Source organism: Narcine bancroftii, chromosome 2, assembly GCF_036971445.1.
Source record: "Narcine bancroftii isolate sNarBan1 chromosome 2, sNarBan1.hap1, whole genome shotgun sequence".
NCBI classification, from domain to species: Eukaryota; Metazoa; Chordata; class Chondrichthyes; order Torpediniformes; family Narcinidae; genus Narcine; species Narcine bancroftii.
Window position 1 is genome coordinate 311,707,507 of NC_091470.1, and position 20,695 is coordinate 311,728,201.

The window sequence follows — 20,695 nt, forward strand, 5'->3', positions numbered from 1 at the left end:
CCTGGAAGGTCTTGGTTATCTTCTGGGCATTCTACACTTCCGAAGGAGAAGAGGTTGTCTGTTATTCAGTACACAATTTCATTTCTTTCCTTAATGCTGCACATTAAGAGAAGTGACTTGAACACCTGCAACTAGTTTTGTGACCCAAATTTGACAAATTCATCATTATAGTGATCTTCACTCCTTATATGATGGTCTGGCTCCACTGCACAACTGCAGATGCAAGATATGTTTTACCTGTCTGTGCTTAATTAAAGGGTCAATTTATTGGCACATGTCAAAATCAGTAAACTTTCAAGATCAATACACAAAAGTGCTGGAGGAGCTCAGCAGGTCACACAGCATCCAAGGAAAGCACTAGGGCAGTTGACATTTCAGGCCTGAGACCTTCATCAGAGATGCCAAAGATTGGGCAAGTGCCCAAACAAAAAAATGAGGAGAAGGGGCTGGGGAAGCAAAAGTTCACAGATGATCAGTGAATGCCAGTGAGAGGGGAAGAAAAAAAGAAAGGAACTGAGGTGATGGGGGAAGGGCAGAGGAATGGGTATGGGGTGGGGTGTGAAGGGAAGGAAAGTGCTGTTGATGGGCTGGAGAAAGAGAAAGGAGTCAGAAGGGAAAGCAAGCGGGGAGAAAGAGAGGCCATTTCAATGCTATTGAGTAAATTATTGCATAAATACTCATTTTCAAAGCATTGTACAGAAACTCTATAATCAGAGTATGATTTTGAACATCATTATTTTGCCAATTAGTTGGCACCAACCAAGGTACCTATTGCATGCTTAAATTTAGGAACTAAAGACTGAGATGGAATTTAAAAAAAAAACATTGTTGGAACCAAAGGATTTAAAAAACAGTTTTTTTAGTTCCTTTGTGTGGCAAACATGTTAGGTCCGTTTTGAATACGCAATTGCTAATTTATAGATGGAAATGTTGATAAAAATTATACTGAAAGTTCCTGATTTATTCTATAATTATTTAAACAAAGTAAGATATGTAAAATATTTTCAATGCTTAATGCCAAATGTGAACTGGTTTAGTTCACTCCTAAATGCATAGTGGAAGCTATGATTTCTCCATTTCTTTTGACTGAAAGCAGAACAGTACTGCAGTGTAATCGTTAGTGCCACTGCCAAACAGCTTCAAAGATGTAGGTTCAATCCTGATCTAGCGTGTTGTCTGTATGGAGTTTATATGGTCTTCCTATCACTGCATTGGTTTCTTTAAAGATCTCGGTTTCCTCCATATCCTAAATTTTGCCTTAGCATAGTTAAGTTACAAAAGAATCAGAAGGGAATTGTTGGGCATCTGAGAGAAAATAAGTAATTTGGAATTAAACAAAGGGGGTATGGGACAGATGGGATTGCTCACCTGGGAGTTCCCATAGACTCAATGGCTGAATATTCTCCTTCAATGTTGAAAAATATGAGATTAGTAACTAAAAGTTAGATAATCCAAGGAATTTGCAAAATATCCCATGACATGCATTAAATTGGGGTTTGGTGAGGTTGAAACTCAAACTGGATAAGATAATCGAGTGCATTGCAATGTGCATTTCTTTTTTGCGACCATTGATCTTTCAACCATGAACTCCAGTACTGACGCTGGTTCAGAATGCCAAAATGAATGTCTCCTTCTTCTGGTGTTGACAAACTGATGCCACAATTTACCACAGAAGACCACATTGGTTTTTAGCCCATTAGGGGAATTCAGAGAGGTCATGGGGCACTCCTGTAAGAACAAAAACATGAAAGAGGGTCATGCTGGGGAGTGAGCATTAAGGCAGACTGAGAAAGTTTTACTTTGTAACTATTCATAATATACTGACCTGGAGGATCAAGACTAAATGTCTAAAATCCACTTATCAATTCTGCCAACCTTTCTCATGTTAATGGATCTAAAAATGAAGCCACAATATTTTGCTTCTCCTGTTTTTATTACTTACTTGTGCGCAATTGATTTGATTTTTTTCCCAGATTTCTTAACATTTTCAAAACAAACTAAGTGCACTTTGTTAATCAACATGTCACACACAGTGGAGTCATTTGTTTGATCGGCTTGTCACTCAGGATTTAGAACCTTTCAGCAGTTGGAAGTGCTGGGAATAACACAGCACAGTCTGTGCCAGAGAATTTTTATGTTGCTCACTGTGACATCTTCAGCCGAGCAACCCCTTTGGAGTCATTAAATAGTTTGCTGCATTCTTCCATATCCCTTGATAGGAGAGATAGTTTATTGGCTGCTTTGTCCCTTCAATCAGTTTTTCCAATACTCTTATATGAAAAAATAAGATCCATTGTAGATGCACCCAGAAAATGCTGACATTTTACAACCTTTGTGAGTAAAACTTTGAGTTTTCATTTGCAAAAGCCTTTTTTACAGATGCCTTACTAAGTCTTTGTAGACTTGTTGATCCAAACCAAGGCTTTTATTAACTAAAAGACTGGAGCATATCACAAGTAGGTCGACCAGTCCAGAATGACCTGGTCTGGCTAGGAGCAACCCTTTAAGACCTGCCAGTAGGTGTGGCTACACTCTCAGCCAATCACAGTCATCCTACACTACAATCTGTACATATACACATTGGTGATAGAATCTGTACTATCGCAGTCTTGTTAGCAGAGGTCAAATGATTTGCTTCTTGTTGAAGTGGTAAATCAAGATAACTTCACCTAACTCAATATTGAAAAAGCTTGATTGCCAATAAATATAACTCACCATGTGGGAAGAGAGCTGATATTAAACCTAGATGACATCTTGTACATTATTTTCTGATGTTTATTTGTAAATATCCATCTGCTTTAAATCCACAGAAGGATAAATTAACTAATTTAATATTAATTTATGCCAACTTTGATTACTTTAAGATAATTTACATTAACCACTTGTTCTGTGTGTACAAAAACAGAAAGAAGGATGAACCAATGCAAATTACATTTATTTTGAGTTCTATTTTTTCTGAAACATAATCCCCATGATGGCATTTTAATTACTGGAGTCATAAGTTACAGAAACTCAACATCCAAAAATGTTCATTCAAAGCAAAAAGAGGACAGTTTTGCTGAGAGAAAAAAACACAAGGAAGGCCAGAAATAATATTTTACATTTTACTTTCAGTCAATCACCTTGACCACAATTAAATTCATCCATTTTATTAAATTGAAAAATATGTCCTTTGTCTCCATGTGATAGTACAGATCTATCACCAATGTACATAGTGTATATAGTTACTGTATCTAGACTGTGCTTACAGCGATTGGCTGAGAGCTAAGCCACGCCTACTGTCTGGGCCTTAAAGGGTTGTGTCCCTAGCCAGGTCGGATCATTCCAGACAGGTCGGCCACCTGTGAAGAGCTCCTGTCTTTTGCTAATAAAAGCCTTGGTTTGGATCAACAAGTCTTTGGTTCTTTCGACGAGCTCTACACTCCATTTTCATGATCATGTCACAACTGAATAATTAGAGTTTGACTTGTTCATGGTAATAGGTCAGATACATCCTCTTCCCATTGTGAAAATTATTTAAAAGGGCAATTACATATAGCAAGTAAGATTATATACATTGTATGCTGTATTTGGACATTTACAAGAGCCTGACAGAATACAGCATTTTTTAAATCAGTGGTATCATTAAGGTTGGTGTCACCCAGTGCAGTAATTCATGGTGTCACCCACCACCCACCCCACCCACCCCCATGGATGAGCTCCTGTACCAGAACATACAGAATCATTAGTAATGTTTTTTGTACTAATGTTACTCATTATGTTATTGATATGCATTTACAAATACTAATTACCACAATATTGTACTAAAACACTGGAGAATTTGACAAAAGCAGCAACTATAAAAACACCAGAAGCAATGAACACAACAGTGTGTGCTTGATGCATGTGCAGACGAAACCTTGTGATTCGAAGTGCCACAATAATTGGATAATAATGACAGCTCCAACCAGAGCACATTAAAAGGTTCTATAAGTAAATTAGCATTGAGTTTTAGCCTTGTAGGTATCTTTTATAAGAATTTACTCAGAGTCAGCGAGAGGTAAGAGGAGAGGAATAGTCGGAGTTGAAGTCAGAAAGGGCCATTTTATTCGAGGAACAGAAAGGATTCAGCACAGGTAAGGGCAATTTTTTTAGTTATCATATATCTTGTTCCTCTAGTCATAAACAGTGGGAGTGGCAGCCAAGGCAGGGAATGCACCTCTTGAAAAATGTGGGTTGCCAGGGAAGCCAGCAGTATCCCTGACATCTTCATCTGCGAGGTGCATCCAGCTGCAGCTCCTGACAAGCCGAGTTAAGGAGCTGCAGCTGGATGAATTCTGGATTATTCAGGAAGCAAAGGGGGTGATAGGAGTTACAGAGACACTATCACACCTTGGAGGCAGGAGGAGTGTAGATGGGTGACAGTCAGGAGCAGGAAAGGGAACAGGGCACCCCTGTGGCTATCCCCCTCAATTACAAGTAGACTACTTTGGTTTCTGTTGGTGGGGACAACCTACCAGGGTCAAGCCATGGAGATCAGGTCTATGGCACGGAGTCTGGAAGGGAGGAGAAGGAGCAAGCGGCAGTGATTGGGGATCCATAATTAGAGGGACAGATAAGAGGTTCCAGTATCCCAGAAAATTTAAGTTTTATACATATTGACTAGGATTTCCATACTGTAAAAGGGCTGGATGGCTTGGAGTTTGTAAAATGTGTTCAGGAAAGTTTTCTAAATTGATTTATAGAGGTATCAAGTAGAGAGAGTGCAATACTGGATCTCATTAGGGAATGAGTCAGGACAGGTGACATAAGAATGTGCAGAGGAGCATTTGGGATCCAGTGTTCATAATGTCATTAGTTTCAAGTTAATTATGAAGAAGGACAGGTCTGAGCCTCAGATTGAGATTCGAAATTGGAGAAAGGTCAATTTTGAGGAAAAGATGAAGATTCTAGAATGTGTGGATTGGGATAAATTGTTTACAGGCAAGGATGTGCGAGGTAAGTGGAGGACTTTCAACTGTGAAATTTTGAGAGTAAAACATTTGCATTGTCCTGTTAGGGATCAAAGGCAAGTTTAGCAGGCAGAGGGAGCCTTGGTTTTTGAGGGATATTGGAGATGTGAATCAGAAGAAGAGAGAAGTGTATAACAATTATAGGCAACCTGGAGCAAATGAGGTACTTGAGGGGTATAAAAAATGCAAGAAAAACATCAAGAAATAAATCAGGAAGCCTAAAAGAAGACATGAGGTTACTTTGGCAGACAATGTGAAGGAAAATCCTTAGGGTTTCTACAGGTATATTAAGAGCAAAAGGATAAGTAAGGGACAAAATTGGTCCTCTTGAAGATCAGATTGGTTGGCTTTGTATGGTGCCAAAGAGATGGGAGATGTCTTAAATGTTGTTTTAATCAATATTCACTCAGGAAAAGGGCACAGAGTTATAGGAAGTAAGGAAAGAAACCAGTGAGGTCATGGAACCTGTACAGATTGAAGAGAAGGAAGTGCTTACTGTCTTAAAGCAAATAAGGGTGGATAAATTCCCAGGGCCAGACAAGATATTCACTCTGACCTTGAGTGAGGTTAGTGTAGAAATTGCAGGGGCTCTGGCAGAAGTATTTAAAATATCCTTAGCCATGAGTGAGGTGCCAGAGGATTGGAGGGTAGCTCATGTTGCTCCATTGTATAAAAAAGCTCCAAAAGTTAACATGGAAATGATAGGCCGATGAGCTTGATGTCAGTAGTAGATAAAATATTAGACAGTGATATTAGAGATTGGATATACAATTATTTGGATAGCCTTGGACTGATTAGGGATAGTCAACATGGCTTTGTGCATGATAGGTCATGTTTAACCAATTTTATAGAATTTTTCAAGGAGATTACCAGTAAAGTTGATGAAAGAAAGGCTGTTGATGTTGTCTAAATGGACTTAGTAAGGCCTTTGACAAGGTCCCACCTGGGAGGTTAGTCAGGAAGATTCAGACACTAGGTATTCACGGTGAAGTAGTGAACTGGATTTGACAATGGTTAGATAGGTGAAGCCAGAGAGTAGTGATGGACAAATTGTTTCTCAGACTTGAGTTCTGTGACTAGTGGCGTGCCTCAGGGATCAGTGCTTGGACCATTGTTGTTTGTCATCTATATCAATTATCTGAGTGATAATGTGGTAGATTTGATCAGCATGTTTGCAGATGACACTAAGATTGGAGGTGTTGTGGGCAGTGAAGGTTTTCAATGTTTGCAGAGGGATTTGGACCAGCTTGGAAAATAGGCTGAAAAATGGCAGAAAAGTGTGAGGTGTTGTATTTTGGAAGGACATAGACCTTCTTAACTATCCTATCAAACTGCTCAGTGATCTTGAAGGATGTATGGATTTGGACCCAAAGGTCATCCACACTCTTAAGTAACTGACCAGTAACCCTGTACTCAGCTTTCTGCTTTGTTCTTCCAAAATGCATCACCTCACACTTATTTGGATTGAACTCCATCTGTTACTTTTACACATTCTGTCTACATTCTTCTGTAACCTACAACAACCTTCAGCACCATCCACAAATCCTCCAACCATATCATCTGAAAACTTACTGACCCATCCTTCTGCTCCTTCACCTAGGTCATTTATTAAAAATCACTAGGAGCTGGGGTCCCAGAACAGATCTTGTGAAACTCCACTAGTCATTGACTCCCAGCCAGAATACATTCCTTCCACTACTATTCTCTGCTTTCTATATGCAAGCCATTTTTTATCCACGCATCCAAGTTTTCATGGATCCCATGCTTCATGACATTCTGAACAAGTGTCTCATGGGGACCTTGCCAAATGCTTTACTAAAATCCATATAGACCATATCTACTGCCTTACCCTCATAAATATCCTTTGTTACCTCCTCAAAAAAATTCAATTAGGCTTGTAAGGCATGACCTTCCTTTTACAAAGCCATGCTGAGTATCCTTGAGTAGATTGTACTTCTCCAAATGCTCCTTGTCATGACTATCTTCTTTTATAATTGCCTGGAGAGACTGGAATGTCATTGTTTTTTATGACTCATTCAAAAGAGATCCATATCAAATTTGAGTTGTGCTTTCCACTGTTTATTAAACCTTATATAGGATACTACATTATTACAACTTTGTTAAGCGATACTAATAACTGTGATTAAATGATGCTTAAAACTGTATTTAAAATGGTCAATAAAAGTTTTCCGACCATTTCAAGCTCCTCCATCTTTGCAGAACAAAGGGAATCAAAAACTGACCATTTATCTTAGAGAGAGAGCGAGAGAGAGAAAGAGACAGACCTTGGCTAAGAATACATTTCTATGGAGGCACTCAAAGAATGCAAACAATGTCTACACAAACTGCTGGCAGAATCTGCTTGTAACTTGCATTTTAACCCTCACAATACCAGCCCCTGATTATTATATCTTTTTTATTTAAAAAATAATTACCATAACAAAGAAAAAAAGCAAACATATATTGGTTAAATATTCAAAAGAAAGTGAAATTCAATTATCAAAGCTTTCTGTTTTTTGTAAAATACAGATTTTGGTAATTGGTCTGTTCAGAAAGCCAGTTTTAGACTTAATTTGAACTTGGTGTACAAGTTTTCTTTCGTCCTGGTTGGTATCAGCAATGTTCCCCGTCAACTAGGAATTTCAAGGCGCTGAATGGTCCATGATGAACATAGCATCCCCATCCATGAAATTGCATCTGATTTCAAGCCATTGCTGTCGCTCCTGCAACAGTGGAAGATATTCTTTCATCCATCTTTTCTAGAACAAATCCAATGTAAATTGTACCTGCTTCCATCTCTGCCATGCATATGAAACTATCCTGCTGGCAATGAAGGTTTACCTTTAAGAAGCAAAAGATGGTTTGGGGTAAGTGCCTCAAGATCATTTGGATCTTTGAAGTCTTAGTGATTGGACGACTGTTGAGGATGGCTTCAACTTTGCATAGAACTGTCTGAAGATCCTCCTCATTAAGATTCTGTCCATCTAGGATTGAATTAACAACTATTCGCACTGATCTAATCAATCTTTCCCATGCACCTCCATGGCGTGAGCCAGTAGGGGGATTGAAGATCCGATTAATATCTTTCTGAAGTATTTCATTAAGGATTCAAGTCTGATTTCAGTTTACAGTTGCTTCTCCTAATTAGTGCTGAGCTCTCACAAATTTAGTACCATTGTCAGATCACTTGTCTACGTCTGGCGATAAAGTGCCAAAGGGCATTAATGAAAGAGTCTGTATCAAGTGATGATGCCACTTTGATGTGAATTGCTCTTATGGCTGAACATGTGAAAATAACACCATAGCATTTCACAACACTCCTTGCACGCTTCACTTCAAAGGGTTCAAAATAATCAACTCCCACATGTGTGAAGGGAGGTTTATCTGGAGTGACTCTGTCCAGAGGCATATCTGCCATTAGCTGTTGTCCAGAACGAGTATTTACACATTGGCAAACAACACATTTTGTTACAATCTTTCTGCTTAGTCTAGTGGCACCACAAATCCAATATTTTTGTCGTCGTCTGGATAACATGTTTGAAACCACCATGACCTATATCGTCATGAATATGTTGAAGAATCAGATTTGAAATGTGAAAATCTTTGGCTAATATGACAGGATGTTTAATTTCTCCTGGCACTGCTGCCTTACTAAAGCATCCACCAACCCTTAAAACATTCTCGAAAATAGGATTGAGTTTGCAAATGTGGCTTGTCCTCTTGACATTCATTCCTTTTTTCAGACTTGAAATTTCATCTGCAAATCTCTTTCTCTAGCAAAAGTTGATTATCTCCATCTGAGCATTCATCAATTCTTTAACTGTGAGATGTCCCTTTTCTCATCTCAAGATTACTTGTGTCTCTGCTATGATTCAGAAACCATCTTTTAAATCTAAGTATCCATGCGGTTGCCCTTTTCAAACCATTCCAGGATGAGAAGCAATGGATTAAGTGGATAGTTAAATCCATTTGTTCAGACACTATCTGAACAGCATTTGTAGTCTTACTCCTGATTTCAGGGTCTTCTGGTAAAATTTCTTTTAATTTATCAGGATTTGAGGCCACTCCTTTTGAAGCAGTAGAATAAATCAAAGACCTGCCACCCATATTTCATTCTTCAGAATCGACTTGGCTTTCAAACCTCAGGAAGCCAGATTGGCAGAAATGTTAACTATGTTAACATTATCTCCACTGTGTTGGCCATAAGACATTATCAATTTCAGTGATTCTGTGAGCCACAAAAATTCAAAACCTTGTGGTTTTATTGTTGATGCTTTTGAGCACAGAGGGGCTATCAGTCCAAAATATGAAGTCTGCAAATAGCAGTCGTCAACTCCATTCATGGGATAGTGACTGGTTTCAATGGAGCCACTCTGGCCTTTCCCATTGCAAATCCACAATGTACTTGATCCTTGTTATCATGCAGTAACAGGTAACCAACAGTTCCGCAACCACCTCACATGCATCAACAAAATGATGCAATTGAGCAGATTGCTACAGTTCTGAAATTTTTGGGTTTGAAATATCCATCAATCTTGAAGTCTTCCAGCTTACGAAAAACCTGAATCCAACACGTCCACCTTTGTACAATGGATTCTGGAATCTCATCATCTCAACCAATCTTCTTCCTTCACAAATCTTGCAGGATCTTCTTTGCAGTCAGAACAACTGGTGCCAATATTCCTAGACTATCATATATTGAGGTGACTATTGATAGAATCCCTGTTCTTGTAAGAGGTCAGTCCTGCAAAATGATTTTGAACTTAAAAATGTCACACTGAACACACCATTGTCCACTTCACAGCCTCTCCACAGGAAGGTGGTCATGGTCTACGTCCAAATTCCTCATTTCTTCTGCCCTCTCTCTTTCAGGTGTGGCAGCCAATACCTGGTGATTGTTACTTGTCCATTTGGTAGCAAAAAACCTCCTTTGTTGCAGGTCACTCTGAACACATGATAAAGAGCTATTGCTTCTTTAACTGTAGCTGTAGAAGTGAAACAGTCATCGACATAAGTTATTCCTGATGGTGCTTATAGCTTGAGAGCTAAATTGCTCCATATTGTCCTCAGCACATTTCCTAAAGGCAAAATTCGCACAACTTGGGTATAAGTCATTCCAAATAGATGCCCTTTCATTCTGTGTTCCACCATGTTCTGACCATTATAGTTTCCATCAGGCTACCAAAGGAATTGTAACAAGTAACAGTCTTCATTCGGTACTTTAACCTGGTGAAACATTGCTTTGATATCTGCAGCGATGAGAACAGGTTCTTTACGGAATCTAGTTAAGACTCTTATCAATGTACTGGTCAAATCAGGACCCTGTAAGAGTTGAGAGTTTAGTGAAACTCCCTGAAAGTTCCTCCACTCTCTCTGTGAATGCAAAACTCCATGGTATGGTAAATACCATTTTTTGCCTTCATTATGTTCCAAAATGTTACCTGGTACTTTCTCTGCATATCCTTTGGATATCATATCAGACAGGCAGTTGGTGTAGTCTGAATGAAAGGAAGGGTCTTTCTTGAATCTTCTCTAAATTCAGTGTATGTTGCTCTATAGCACTTCTATTATCAGGCATACATAATTCCCTTTTCTTCAAAGTTAATTCAATGCAATAATGATCATTAACCAGCTTGGCTGATTTTCACACCGATTCCAAGAACTGCTGGTCTTGCCTTTAAAGGTTCTTGGTCGGCCCTGATCACGCAAGTTCAAAGAAATCGAGGAGAGAATAGTCGACCAACTAATCTGGGGAAGGGCTCATCCTGAAGTGCAGAAATCTCGCGTAGGAAAAGACAGCTTGAAACTAGCAGATGGCGTAGACGCAGCTAGGGCCTTCAAGGCCAGTAAGAGGCAAATGCAATCCCTCTCTGTGCAGGCCAACATGCAGCACAGAGATAGAAGGGTTGATGCTATAAAACGCATGCAGAGAAAATAGCAGATATCCGAGAACTGCAGGAAGTGCAACAGAATACACCCCTTCAATGACATTAAGAAATGCCCCGCGTATGGTTCGAAGTGCAGGACCTGTGGGAAGGTCAGTCGTTGGGAAAAGATGTGCAGGTCTGACATGAAAAGAGAAAGAAACCAAGAATACAGAAGGAAAGTACATCACGTCAAGGGAAGTGACAGCAGTGACTCTGACTCACTGATGCTTGGCATCAAAAAAATACTCCTTCATGAGGTGTCCAAGAAAGGGAAGGGAGAAAAAGATGAATTGCACACCATGATCCAAGTAAAAAGAAAGATCAGAAACAAACCAACAACAGTCAACTTGAAAATAAAGTCGGATACTGGATTGGCTTTGACATTCCTTGTCAGCCACAGTTGTGACATTTTACCTTTTCAATGTTTCCTCTTTTTTGTGAGGTATCTATCCCAGCAGCTTCCTCATTTCTCAAGGAAACTCCATCCATTTATGCTCAGCTGACTTTCCTATTACTTCCCTACTTAGTTTCCCCTTCCAATTTACTTTGGCCACTTTGTCCATGGTTGAAATAAAAACATAATGCTGGAGAAACTCAGCAGTGTACTCTGCAAAGCAAAGATAAAGATAGATAACTAACGTGTTGGTCTTGAGCCCTTCAACCAGGTATGAGCAAAATGTAGGCAGGTGTCCAATCAAAATGGGGTGAGGGAGGAGCAATATCCAAACCTAATAGTTGGGTGAGGGAACGAGGGCGCACGTGTAAACAAGGGGAGTGTGGATGGCTCTGTGTATGGAGAGGAAAAGGGCTGCAGAACTGGAGGAAAAAAGACAGGGATGGAGAAGAGAGGGAGAATGGAGAGTGGCTGAAACATTGGTTATGCAGTTTTTTTTGGTTGCAATATATCTTTGCAGATCAAACAGTCCACTTCTTGACCTGCTGGGTTTCTCCACCATTGTGTTTTTACTCCTCTCTCCTGCCACTGTCATTCCCTTTAGTCCACTCAAATATCAACAATATCTTGGATTATTAGAACTTATTTAGTTTCTCCTTGTTAAAGCTCAAATTGAGCTCCGTCACATTGTGACCGCCCCCCCAGTGGTTCCTTTACCCTAAGTTCTCTCATCACCTCGGGTACATTGCACAACACCCAATCCAAAACATCCAATCTTCTAGTGGGTTCTTAACAAGCCACTCTAAAAAGCCATCTCATAGGCATTTTACAAATTCTTTCTCTTGAAATGCAGTCCCAGTCTGGTATTCCTTGCATGTCAAATTCTCCCATGACTACCATAACATTGCCCTTCTAAAAGAGGTATAGATGCCTCAAGACTTGCACCACCTGACTCTTCAACAACAAACTCAATCAGAGACTCATTTAAAGACGTGCACTTTATTTACTTTTTTTTTATTTTCACTGTATTGCACAGTCAGTTTGGTTACATTTATTATCTGTTTACAGTTTTTTATTTGTTTACATGTATGCACTGTATACAGTTTGTTTTTGCACTACCACTAAGTGCTAATTCTGCCTCACCCTCAGGGAAAAGAGTTTCAGGGTTGTTTGTGATGTCATGTATGTATTCTAACAATAAATCAGAAATCTGACATCTCTGAGGATCGGTCCTGGAGCCTCCATATTGATGCAATTATGAAAAAAAAGGCTTACCAGCAGCTATGTATTGTGAGGAGTTTGAGGAGATTTAAAATGCCACTAAAGACTATCGAAACCTTCTACAGGAGTACCATGCCTTTTGTTTGGTTGCATCTCTGTCTGGTACAGAGGTGCCAAAGCTCAGGACAAGAAAAGAAAACCCACAGGGTTGTTAACTCTTCTTGCAAAATTACTGGCACTTGTCTTCACTCTATCAAGGTCGTGTAGAAGAGGCGGTGTGTTAAGAAAGCTGCCTCTATCGTCAAGGACCTCCACCAGGCAGGCCATGCCCTCTTCACTCTGTTTCCATTGGGAAAAGGTACATGAGCCTGAAGATGAGCACTCAACAGCACAAGGACAGCTTCTCCCCACTTCCATCAGATTCCTAAATGATCAATAAACCAAAGATACTGCCTTACTTTGACCTTCAGTGCACTATTTTTTTTAAGGCGGTTTAAATGACACTGTGATGCTGTCACAAAACAATGAATTTTGTGATGTTCATGACAATAAATTCTGATTCTGAATAATATTATTAAGGCCTAATCATTGCATCAATAAATCATTGCTCTGCATACAATATTCTTTAAAAAATGACTGTGTTACAAGATAACCTTGATTAGTTGTCTCAGTAATTTTAACAATTTGCTTAACTTTTTCTTTCTTTCTTTTTTAATTTGCTTTCTTAAACTGCGCACACCAACTTTTTCTTCAAGATTTTAATTAAGGCTATTTTACTTGATTGTGAAATGTTTTGGTTCAAGGGTCACATACGCTCCTAAATTAAATATTCTAAATGTTTACCTTTCATTTACTATTGAGTTGGCATCTGAAATAAATTTCTCGTGAGCCAATTGAAATGGGAAGCACTTGAAGATCTCGATTCCGACCATTTTAAGAAGCATATACATTGGGTTGAAAGATCAACCATAAAAATTAACTCTCCCTAATGTGATTGTGTGCCTAGTCTGTTTCTCATATTGCCATATATTGACTTGTGTGTAACCCAAGGAAATGATAGTAACTCAGCCCTATTTTTCACACAGATACTCATCAATCTTTCTAAAGGTGAATGAAGCTTCATTCAGAGAATGGAGAAATCTCAAGCATGATCCTGGGATTAATTTAGGCAACAGGGTAAAATGAACAGTATCAAATTCTCCAGTTGTTTTATACCCTTTCCAGTTTTTGAAATGTGGATGGTATAATGGATAACTTCATTAATATCATGGCCTAGAAATGATTGATGTTTTAGTGGCCTTAAAATGCTGAGTATCCCTGAATGCTGTTTTGAAATGTACTCATCAAGCAAGCACCAATCCTACATTAATCCCATGTTATTCTCCATGTTTTTCCATCAATTCTCCCTTCATTCTTTCAATCATCTAGATATTAGGTCGACTGACAGTGACAAATGAATCCACGCACCTGCGCATGGTTGGAATGTGGAAGGAAACCAGAGCATCAGAAGAATGTGCAAACTTCAGACAGCCATTGCTGGTGATCAGGAATGAACCAGTGTCACTGCAGCAATGAGGCAGAGCTCTACTAGACCTTTTCTTCACTTGAATTAAACAGTACAAGGTCATTAGATTTCAGGTTTATCGTCAGAGTATATACATGACATCACATACAACCCTGAGATTCTTTTCCCTGCGGGCAAGGGAGAATTACTACTTATTGGTGTGCAAGAAATCTGTATTCAAGGAACACATGTAAACAAACTGACTGTAATACAGAGAGAAAAAAAATCAATAAGTACTAAAGTAGGAGCCCTTAAATAAGTCTCTGACTGAGTTTGTTGTTGTGGAATCCGATGGTGGAGGGGAGGCAGCTGTTCCTGAACTTGGCGGTGCAAGCCTTGTGGCACTATACCTCTTTCCTGATGGCAGCAGCGAGAACATAGCGTGTGCTGGGTGATGTAGATCCTTGATGATTGCTGCTGTTCTCCAACAGCAGCATATCCTGTAGACATTCTTGATAGTGGGGAAGGTTTTTCCTGCGATGTCCTGGGCTATGCCCACTACCTTTTGCAAGGCTTTATGCTCAGGTGTATTGGTGTCCAAATACTAGACTGTGATGTACCCGGCCAGCGCATTTTCCACTACACTTCTGTAGAAATTTGCCAGGGTTTACAATGTCATACCAAACCTCCACAAACTCCTGAGGAAGTAGAGGGACTGATGAGCTTTCTTCATGATCCTGTTAGTATGTTTGGTCCAGGAAAGATCCTCCGAGCTATCAACTCCACCTCAATGATCACTCAATCATATATCTCTGGTTTTCCCTTTCTGAAGTCCACAATTAGCTCCTTGGTTTTGGTTACATTGATTGCAAGGTTGTTGGTACACCATTCAGTTAAGTTTTCAATCTCCCTCCTGCATGCTGAGTCACTGCCCCTGTTTATACAACCCATTACAAGGGATCACATGATTAATAAAGATTGTACCATTTTTTTTACTTCCTAGCCATCACAATTTCCTCTAACTTCCTCCCTTAAAGAGACTCATTTTACTCAATTTAAGCAGTGTCTGCATAGATTTTCCTGCAGTTCATTCTCCTCTGTCCAACCCTGCACATTCCTTGAACTGTGAATTTCCTAAAATCAACTTTAATCATTGTTGTTTTTGTCTCAGTTAGCAGGTGTAAAAACAGGGCTACAAATCATCCAATTTCATCTGTGTGTCATAGTGCAATGTATCAGAATATCCCACAAATCTAACAGTTTAGCTGACCTTAAAAACCATTCAGTAATCAGCACATGGATCTCTTAGTTGTCAAAATGGAGGCATACGGCATTGAAACAGCTCACTGAGTCTGCGCTGCCCATCAAACAAAATCCAAACACCATTTCCATTTTGTTCCTCTCCCCCACCCCCCTCCAACTTTCGGATCAACTCCTCGCATATTCTACCACTTAGAGATGATCTTGTAGCCAATAGTCAGCAGGCCAATTAATCTACCAATTCTTGGTTATATTTTTGTAGTGAAATACGAAAGTCCGCAGACACTGAGGTTGTAGTAAAAGCACAAAAAATGGGGAGCAGGTCATCGTCATACCTTGGCTCATACCTTAAGGAAAGGCTTGGGCCTGAAACATGGGTTATACATCTTTTCCTCCAATGGTATGAAACCTGCTGAGTTCCTCCAGAATTTTTCTGTTTTTGTTAGAATTTTGTGCTCCTCTCAAGCGACCAGGTTCTCAAATTATCTGAAACTATTTCGGGAGATTTTCCCTTGCATATTAAATGAGATTGATATTCATTTCACCTTGACTTTCTGATAGAGCAGCCATGTGTCTCCAATATTCATAGATCTTTCCTACCAAGTACCTTATGGATTATTTTAATGTCTTATCTTTCTCTCTGCACTTAAATAATTTGGATCGTCATTATTTTACAGTTCAGATAACTGCCCCCCAGTCATTACCAATCTGCTCTCCTATAGATAGTTTCTTGGAATTACTGGAGCCACTCAGTCTCATTAGCAGTCTGATCATCTTACTTTTATGCAAGTTGACTCATCCTGCCCTCATCTACTTAAGTAGCAGTGCAGCCTGAGGATGAAACAATAAGAGACCCTTGAGAGCTAAATCCGATATTTATGCACTTCTTCAATCCCTCCAAAGGCAAACTACACAAACGTATGTTAAGACAGGCCTGGAATGAACAAGCGAACTTATTTCATGGCAAAGCAAATTTGCAGAACAATGGCGAAGGATAGATCCTTAACTGATGCAGTACAAATTAACCACACATCATAGAACAATATAAAATAAAACACTCTAAGCCTCCTGTGTCCATTTTTCATCAGGTCTGAATTTTTAAAAGAAGATCATTTATTATTCTCCCTGAACTATTTCTCATAGCTTTGGCTTGGTTTTTCTTTATAGTTTTCTATAATCCCCATTTTGAATCCGAATCAGAATTGATTGTCACGAAATGTGTTATATTGTGGCAGCATCCCAGGAGCAAATATTGTTATACGTTAAACAATTAGTGCAAAAGGAGATAACTGAGGTTCATGATGGCATTGGCGAGTTTACATCTCTCTGCCCTGTGCATTGGCACCTCCATATCAGTCAGTGATGCAACCAGACAGAATGCTCTCTATAGTGCAGGTGTAGAATTTGCAAAAGTCTTTAGTGACATACCAAATCTCCTCAAACTCCTCAAGAAATAGTCACAGGTGAGCCAACTTCATGATTGCATCGACGTGAAGGCCCCAGGGGACAGATCTTCAGGGATGTTGACACCCAGGAATTTGGAGTTAACTCTTTCCACTGCTGATCCCTTGATGAGGACTGGTTCATATTCTGCCGACAGCCGTGCTGTCATTGGCACATTTGGAGATGCCATTTGAATGGTGCCTAGCTGCACAGTCGTGGTGGTAGAGAGAGTGGGCTAAGCACACATTCTGGAAGTGCTCCTTCGAGGATTGTCAGTGAGCAGGAGACATTGTTTCCGATTCATACTGACTGTCATCTTCTGATAATAAAGTCAAGAATTCATTTGCAGAGGGGGGTGCAGAGGCTTAGGTTTTGGAACTTGTTGACCAGCACTGAGGATATGATGGTGTTGAAAGCTGAGCTGTAGTCATTGACGAGTCAATATACATGTTGCTGTTGTCTCGGTGATCTGGAAGTGAGGTAGAGAGCCAATGAGATTCCATCTGCTGATGTGACAGTAGGCAAATAGTAGTGGGTCCAGATCTTTTCTTCAGTACAAATTAATTCCGGCCACGACCAACCTCTCGTAGCATTTCATTATCGTAGAAGTGAGTGCTACTGGGCAATAGTCATTAAGGCAGCTCACTCAGCTCTTGTGCACCGGTATGATTGATAGTGTTTTGAAGCAGCTGGGAATATTTGACTGCACCAATGAGAGATTGAAAATATCTATGAACACTCCAGATTTTGGTTAGCACAGATTTTCCATGCCCTGCCAGGAATACCATCAGGGCCTAACACCTTGCAAGAATGTCAGAGTCATTGGCATCAACAGGCATTCGCATTGGTACCATTGAGTTCTCCTTTCAAAGTGAAGCAGAAAAAGTTGTTCAGCTCATCCAATGGAGAAGCATCACAGCCATTTATGGTTTTTGATCTCACCTTGCAGGATGTAATGGTCTGAAATCTCTGTCATAGGCGGTAAGTATCTGATTCTGTCTCCAGCTTCCCTCAGAATTGTCTCTTTGCTGTTGAGATGGTCTTCCGCATGTTTTACCTGGACTTCTTGTCGAGAGCTGGATTGGTGAAGCACATTATGAAGCAACCACTGATCTCCCTCTGCTGCTAGAATATGGCTCCAAGTTCATCCAGTTTATTTTCCTGATCAGGAGGAAAAATTTGCCTCTTGCTGTTCACTTCCAGAAAAGGTCCAAAGACATTGCAAAATATTGCGGCGATGTTTTTTTTAAATGATAACAAAGGCACACTATTATGCAGAGCTTGATCATTTGCTTCTGCAGGGGCAGAGTGAAGAATGATCAAGGAACTTTTAAAAAGGCAGCCATTGGAGATGAGAGCCAGTCAGCTTTCTGCAGCAGTGAGTGAGAGCAGAAGGTAAAGACGAGACAGGTCCCAGTGGGGTTACTATTTTGGGACTGGCCATTTTGGGAGTGACAGTGTTTGAGACAAATGTGTAGTGATTAACAGTGAGTGGTGAAGCTTTGGCTTCAGTAAAGATGACTGAGCAGAGATACAGGTAAGGATGGGTCAAATTTTCTTTGAATCAGGGATTACAATCAGAGCAGAGAAGTGCACCTCCTGCAGCTTGTGGAATGTCAAGGAAGCTTCTGTTCTCCTTGGTGTCTATGCATTGGAAGTCCAGCTTTTTATCTTACTACCTAGCTCCCTAAAATAATTCTGCAGCCCTGCATCTCCCTTTCTGCCTATGTCATTGGCATCAATATGCACCACACTCAGAATATCCTTGTACAATGGTATTCTTGATATCCAGGGAGGGAACGCATCATCTTGGCCTTGCTTGCCAAAGTGCGTTATGATGTTTCACTGACCGCTTCCTTAATTGGGATAATGAGGAGAGATCACATGGATTTGGACAGGCTGCCACCCATTTCAATTCCCCACCCTATTCCCTTCCTGACATGTCTGTCCATGGTCTCATGCACTGCCAGACTGAGACGACTTGCAAATTTGAGGAACAACACCTTATCTTCCAACTGGTCATCCTCCAACCAGATAGCATTAATATAGACTTCTCTAGTTTTTGATGAACTCCTCCCCACCCCCCCCCCCCACATAACTTCCCGTCGCCTTTGCCCAGCTCTGTCTTTTTCCCTTCCCTGTCTCCTTTCACACAAACATGATGAATTCTCACCTCTCCCCTTATCATATCCAATTGATACCTGTTGTAGGTCTGGATTCCTCCCCCAGCTGGCATCGTCTGAATCCTAAGAATTTGAGACTTCCTGCTTCTGGCTCATTCACAGCTGATTCCTTGAAGAAGGGCTTGAGCCCAAAAAATCAGCAATATATCTTTGCTCTTTATGGACGCTGGAAGACTGGCTGAGTTTCTCCAAATTTTGGTGTGTTTTTACTACAATCACAGTGTCAGCATACTTTCATGTTTCACTAAGCTTTTTTTGCAGCAGGTTCCTTTGAGTCTTCTGCTGGAGAAATGTACAGTATGTTCTGCTATGTTGGATGAGCTGCACCTCTTTCACAGTCCTCTGCAGTTTCTGGGCTGTGCAGTTCCCAACCACACAGTGATGCACTCTGGTTTCAATAGTGCATGTGTTGAACTTGTTAAGAGATGCAGATGACATGCCAAATTTTCTTAAGCTTCTGAGGACATAGAGCTGGGATGGGCTCCATGAGCCAAATCACCCATTTTTATGCCATATCAGTTCAATGAACCTTGTAATGGGGAGAGATAGAAGATGAATGCAAGATTGTTGTTCAGGCCTGCTAATTTTCCTGCATCAGTAGGAAATGCAAGTGAATGCATGGCTATAAAAAAATATAAGGAGACATGGAGGATGTACATACTGCGGAGACACAGAGGATGCACATGCTGCAACTCCACAAATCTCTGGGGAGACCACACTTAGAGTATTGTGTTTAGTTCTGGTCACCTCAATACAGGAAGGATGTGGAAGCTATAGAGAGGGTGTGGAGATTTACCAGGTTGTTGTCTGGATTGGAGAAAATGTCTTATGAGGCAAGGTTAGCAGAGCTTGGATTTTTCTCTTTGGAGTGATGGATAAGAGGATACTTAACAGAGGTCTACAAGATTCTGAGAGCCATAGATAAGGTGGACAGCCAGCACCTTTTTTCCCTGGACAAGAGTAGTAAAAACACTAGAGGACATCTGAACAAGGTAAGATGAGGAAAGCTCAGAGGAGAAGTCAGGGGAAAGTATTTATTTTTACACAGAGCTGTGGGTGCTTGGAATGCCTTGCCAGGGATGGTGGTGGAGGCTGAAACATTAGGGACATTTAAGAGACTCTTAGACAGGCACATGGGTGAAAGAAAATGTGGTGGTACACCACCGGCCTACTGCAGGGGGTAACCTCTGTACCTGCAGGAGTGTAAGGGGACAGGACAACACCTGCCCGGCTGTAAATCAGTCGCCCTGAATGGATCAAGCCCCACCCAGTCGGGTGTCAATCACCCTCTGGGGTATAAGCCTGCGCTGGCCTCCCGAGGCCTCACTCAGAGTTGCTGCAGCCACAGCCAGCCTGGCTCTGTGGAAGTCTTTGTGGAATAAAGCCTGTTGTACAGTCTTTATCTTTGTGTGTGTCTGATTCTGGCTAACAGTGCACCACAGAAAGGGGGGGCAGGGAAGGTTTAGAATTTTTTTGGTAGGTATATATAAGTCGAAGGGCCAGTACTGTGCTGTAATGTTCTATCCCTTCCTCTCCCCCACCCCCCTGCACTGATGTGCTCAGCCCTTCACAGAGCTACCCCTACATTTTGTTCTTTTGCTCAAAGTATGACATGTTCTCTTGCTTTTGTCCCTTGTTTCCAGAGAAACCACCACCAGGGTTTCTGCAGCAGGCATCTTCAGTTCAGTGTATTTTTGGGGGGGAAGGGCAAAGCAACATCCATTTTGTTCCATGTCAGAAACAAGAGGTGGCCCCATATGAAATAATCATTA

General features: G+C 40.5%; 1 long non-coding RNA gene across 1 annotated transcript in view; it reads right to left on the minus strand.

Moving 5' to 3' along the window:
* Nucleotides 1-1,459: 1,459 nt before the first annotated feature.
* LOC138752756 (uncharacterized) overlaps nucleotides 1,460-20,695 on the minus strand; it is a 77,263-nt gene continuing 58,027 nt past the window's right edge. The window contains exon 3 of the long non-coding RNA XR_011350898.1: nucleotides 1,460-1,728. This is a non-coding gene — a long non-coding RNA (uncharacterized lncRNA). The remainder of the gene's footprint in view (nucleotides 1,729-20,695) is intronic.